At 50.0% G+C, this 6,000-nt stretch overlaps 1 protein-coding gene across 3 annotated transcripts in view; it reads left to right on the top strand.

Moving 5' to 3' along the window:
• The window catches only part of raly (RALY heterogeneous nuclear ribonucleoprotein), a 180,851-nt gene that overhangs the window by 102,249 nt on the left and 72,602 nt on the right, over positions 1–6,000 (top strand). The gene's annotated exons all lie outside the window — the stretch shown is intronic.

The raw sequence follows: 6,000 nt of genomic DNA, 5'->3' as shown, positions 1-6,000 counted from the left end.
GGGGACTTGAAACATCATACAGAAGACCATGTACTACGATCACACTAATGCCAGTAGGTCATTACCCAACTAGTTGATAATAGTAACAATAATAATAATAAGAGTAAGAGTAATAATAATAATAAGAACAGAAATAATTAAAAAAAGAAACAAAATATGATAATAGATATAAGTGAAACTGCTGTATTCAAGAACACGCGCAGAGAAACCTGTGTGGATGTGTTGGAGAACTCGGCCACACGGCGACGCAAAGACTGTGTGGAGACGTTCAGGAAGGAGTGACCATGCAGAGTGATCATGCAGATGCCACCTCACTTGAACAGAGGCCAGAGTCAGGCCAGCGGTCCCGAGACCCAGGCCACCAGCCCCCCCGCAGGCAACAGATCCCGACCGGTCCACAGAGACGACCACTCGCCCGCCCAGGAAGGCAGCAGCAGGAGACCCCAGCAGGAGCCGCCCCGCGGACCCAGGGCACCGGCCCCGGCAGGCCGAGGCCAGCAGTCCCCGACCCCCCCGGGCACCGGCCGCCCGGGACAGACGGGGCAGAGGGCCCGGGCCCAGGAGCGCAGGGACACCCCCCCCCCCCCCCCCCCCCCCCACAGGCCGAGGGCCAGCACGCCACCCGGGGGGACCCGGCCCGCCCAGACGGCCACCACCAGAGGCCAGCCCCACACCCCAGCGCCCAGCCGCACACCCCGAGAACCAGTCCTGCCCCCCCCCCAGACCAACACACACACACACAAACACACACACTCTCCTTCCACTCCTCCATTTATCCTCCCACGCATACACCATTCAACCCTCACATACTCTGTCCTCCCACACACACACACCATCCTTCCACCATCCATCCTTCCACACACACACCATCCTTCCTCCCACACACTCACCATCCTTCCACCATACACTCTCCCACACCTATCCCATCCTCCCACACACACATCATCCCTCCACCACTCATCCTCCCACACATACACCATCCTCCCTCTCACACACCATTCATCCACCTTCACACCTCCCATACACACACACACACCTTCCTTCCACTACCCATCCTCCCACACATACATCATTCTCCTACACCAAACATCCACCTTCACGTACCCCATCCTCCCACACACACACACCACCCCTCCATCACCCACTCTCCCAAACATACACCACTCCCCCACACACACACCATCCTCCCTCCCATACACCATCCATCCTCCCGCACACACACCATCCTTCCACCATCCATCCTCCCACACACTCCCCCATCCCTGCACCATACATTCTCCCATACATACCCCATCCTCCCACACATACATCATCCCTCCACCATTCATCCTCCCACACCCACACCACCCCCCCTCCCACACACCACGCATCCACCTCCACACACCCCACCCTCCCACACACCATCCCTCCACCACCCATCCCCCCACACCCACACCACTCTCCCCCCCCCCCCCCCCCCCCCCAACACACACACACACAAACACCATCCCCCCACCACCATCCTCCCGCCCACCCCACGCCACGGGGGGACAGCCCCAGCCAGGAGGCGAGGAGACACGAGCCAGGCCCCCAACCCCCCACCCTGCCCCCGCCCCCCCACTCCCCACCCCCAAAACAGCACCTTCCCCCCAGGGCCAGCAGCCAAAACCCCCCGGGACAGCCCGCCTACGCCCCGGGCCAACGCGACAGGCCACCCGGCCCGCCCCGCCCCCGGGCCATCCATGGAGACAGGGGCGCTTGAAGACCCCATCCCCCCTCCCTCCCCCACTAGTGATGGAATATATTATGTGCTGTTTGCAATTAAAAAAAGAGGGTTAAAATTGGGGGGCAGTAACTGCATTGAGGAGGGGGTGGGGCCACCTGAGCAGTCCCACCCACCTGACCTCGCATGTTCCACCCCCCAAAACGTGTTTGTATGTTGCAAATGTTATTTGTGCTCAGTGACTAAGTGGAATTAAAAGCTGGGAGGCATGCTGCCGCTCGGCGAAGCAACAGGGCCACTATGATGACCCCCCTGCCCCGCCCAGCGCAACAAGCACACCTCCCACAGCCCTACCTGTGTATGTAGTGAAGAGTGGGGGAGGGGAGGGGTCAGGAGATGTAGGTCCAGAGGGGAGTAAGCCTCTCCCCTGGAAGACGACCCGCCAGTGGCTTAGGGCGCCCCCGTCCCCCGCCGGCCCCGAAGGGCGTCACAGGCCCGGAGCAGTCACCCCAACCCAGGCACGCCACGAACCCCCCCAGGGGCCAGCCACCAGCCCAAGGGGCCACTTTCCTCTTTCTGAGTGGGAGGGGGGCGAGGCAAAGGAAGGGAACCCCAGGCCCACGCCCCCAACACCCGGCCAGGGCGCCCCCCCCAGAGGACACGTCCTAACCCCCTGCAAACGCACACACTTTTTTTTTTTTTTTTTTTTTTTTAACCCCAGCCACTCACACACCCTCTCACACACCTCTATACACCAACACCTCAATACGTGCACATACCTCCACACACACACTTCACGCACATACCTATAAACACACACACCGGTGCCCACATACACACACACTCTCATACCCCTCCATACACATACACCACTACACACGCACTCACATACATACCTGCATATACACACAAGCACCTCCATACATACTCACGCCTCCACCCACTCCTTCACTCCTCCACACACACCTCGACCTCCACGTGCACACACTCATATATACACACCTTCACACACACCCACACACACATCCCACATAGACCTCCACACACACACCCGCACACCACTCACACACACATACACGCACACACCTAGACCTTCATACACACCCACACACACATACAGCACACACATCCCTCTACACCCGCCCACACACCCGCATACCTACAGACACACACACACACACACACCCACCTATTTACAAACACACCCCCACCCAGGTTCCGGGGCTGCGACCAAGCACCAGGGCACGGACCAACCCCCGGCACGGCACATCCGGACGGGCCCAGCCCCCCCAGCAGCGGCAGACCCCCCCACCCCCAGGAGAGGGGGGAGACCCGACACCCCAGAGCCCGGGGCCCCCACCCGGCCCACCCCGGGCCCGACCGGCCACCCGGCCAGGGGCCGACGGACACCGACCCAGGCACCCCGGCAGCCACCCCCCACCGCCACGAGGCAGTCCCACCCCGGGGCCCACCCAATGCCGCCCGCCCAGACCGGAACCCCCAGCCGACCCAGCAGTGGAGCAGCCGAGATCCCCACCCAGGAGACAACCGGAGACCCGAAGCCACCAGGGACCCCCCACCCATATCCACCCCCATCCCAGCGAAGCCGCAATCCTCCAAATACATTAGGTGATGTAGCCAGTCACAGGGGACCAGAGGGAATGAAAGTCATCTGATTGGTTCCTGGAGGAGGCAGACATTGTCTCAATGCTGATGTGATCTAACAGGAGATTTCTAAACTGCTGGATAGACAAATTATTCTTATCTTTCCAGTTCACAAGGATAGTTTTCTTTGCGATGCATAAGACTGCGAGGACCAAGTTTATGGAGTGTATTCCTATGTTAGTGTCACCCAGGTCGCCCAGTAGGCAAAGTGTGGGGTTTGCAGAAAAACTGGTTTTAAACCATTTTGAGAGATCTTCACACACCTTAATCCAGAACCTTTGGACAGGTGTGCAGGACCACAGCGCATGGATGTAGCTATCAGAAGTGTTCTCAGAGCAGTGTGGGCAGATATCTGATGGTGAAAGGCCCATCCTGAACATCCTGTGTCCTGTATAATGAGTTCTATGGAGAATTTTGAATTGTATTAGTTGTATATTTGAATTCTGAGTCATTTTAAACGTGTTTAAACATATTTGTGACCATCTTTTCTGATCAAAGTTATTAGATAAATCATCTTCCCATTTTGAAGTTGGGAGAGATATCCTGTCTTCTAGCTTTGCAAGTAATCTATATATTTTTGATAATAATTTTGGAGTATTAAGATTCAAGAATTCTGCTATTCTGACAGGAAGCTGCAAGTCTAACTGTACAGGGGTATACTTCTTACATATAATTGATTTTAGTTGGTGGTACTCTAAGAATTTATTGCTGTTGATTCCATACTGTGAGACAATTGTGTTGAAAGATACAAAGTTTCCATTTTCTATTATCTGTCCTAACTGTTGTATTCCTTTAGTCTTCCATTGAGTGAAGTTTATCATCTTTTTGTTCTGCAGGATGTCAGGGTTGTTCCAGATGGGTGTAAGTCTACATGGAAAGAGGGAAGATCTGGTTATCTTACAGAATTCCCACCAAGCCATTAAGGAAAAACGGATGTTAAGGCTTTTAAAGCACTTATATGGTTTAATGGTTGAGCTGATGAACGGCAGGTCAGAGATGACTAAGTCCTCACACAAAGCCTGCTCCCCATCTAGCCACGGCTCATCCAGATAACTGGGTTTGAGCCACATTGAGATGTACTGCAGCCTGTTAGCTATAAAGTAGTGATTAAAGTTTGGTAGATCCAGTCCTCCTCTATCTTTAGTCTGCTGTAAGGTTTTAAGACTGATACGTGACGGCTTGTTTTTCCAAAGAAACTTGGATATGAAAGAGTCCAGAGATTTAAACCAACTGGTGGAGGGTTTAGTGGGTATCATTGAAAATAAATAATTAACTTTAGGTAGAATCATCATCTTAATGGTGGCAACTCTCCCCATTAGTGAGATGGGTAAGCGCCTCCACCGTAAGAGATCATCTTCTATTGTTTTTAGTAGCTGAACATAGTTTAATTTTGTTAAATCTGATAATCTGGGGGAAATATTTATACCTAAATATCTAATGTTTCCTGTCAAAATGTATTTTGATATTAGGGATGTTTTGTAGGTCACAGTTGATGGACATGGCTGTAGTCTTAGACCAGTTAATAGAATAATCAGATATTGATGAGAACTTATTAATAACTGTGATTGTCTCAGAGAGTGATGTTTGTGAGTTCTGAAGGAAAAGTAATATATCATCTGCATAAAGACTTATTTTATGTTCTATGTTTTTGCCCTGGATTCCTTTAATTTCTATATTTTGTCTAATAGCAGCTGCTAACGGCTCTATGAAAATGGCAAAAAGTGAGGGGGAGAGTGGACAGCCCTGTCTGGTGCCTCTCTGTAAGCGAAAGCTTGGAGAAGTTTGATCGTTGGTTTTCACACATGCATTTGGGTTATTATATAATATTTTAATCCACTCTATGAAAGCAGGTCCAAACCCAAATTTGCATAGAAGTTAATTGGTTGCACAGGTTTGCATTGGTTTATTATTATTATTATTATTATTATTTATTATTATTAGCATTGCTACCAAATATTTAGTCAGGAGTCTGTTTTATATTTCATTTTGTAAAATGCTATTTACCTACAATTCAAATTATCTAGGCTTTATATATAAATTCAATTGATTAAGGTTTAAATAATGGTCAAAATGATCACTTACGACTGTTTCAGATTTGGCATACAGAAAGCTTTTAGAGATGGTCTTGATTGCACATTATGCTGCAGTATTTCCTGTAGCTCTTTCTCTTTTTTTTAAGTCCACAAGTTACTAAGTGCAGGAGTTTACAGACCAACTGAAATAACCCTGGAGTACCAGAGCACCTGCTGTGATATCCATATTAGCACAAAACCACCATTCGTAACATCAAGAACACTAAAAATGAACCTTTCTTACATATTGTAGTTATGAGTGGCCTTGATGTTGTGGCTAATAAATACACATACACAACATTTTCAAACATATAAATATGGATTTTTAATTGATTTAACTGCTCTGTTTTTCCTTTTCTCAGTTCTAAATTATAAATCAGATAAAAGAGAGAGAGAGAGAGAGAGAGAGAGAGAGAGAGAGAGAGAGAGAGAGAAAGGAACACCATCACACAGTGAAGGTTAACTAGCAGTATTACAGTTATTTTTACACATGGCATTCAGAGATGCTACTTTGTTCGTTTAGTTGTTTTTTATGCTTTTCTGATCATATGTATTTATTTG

Source organism: Melanotaenia boesemani, chromosome 3, assembly GCF_017639745.1.
Source record: "Melanotaenia boesemani isolate fMelBoe1 chromosome 3, fMelBoe1.pri, whole genome shotgun sequence".
NCBI classification, from domain to species: domain Eukaryota; kingdom Metazoa; phylum Chordata; class Actinopteri; order Atheriniformes; family Melanotaeniidae; genus Melanotaenia; species Melanotaenia boesemani.
The sequence above is the reverse complement of the archived record's forward strand: the minus strand, read 5'-3'. Positions and strand labels throughout refer to the sequence as shown.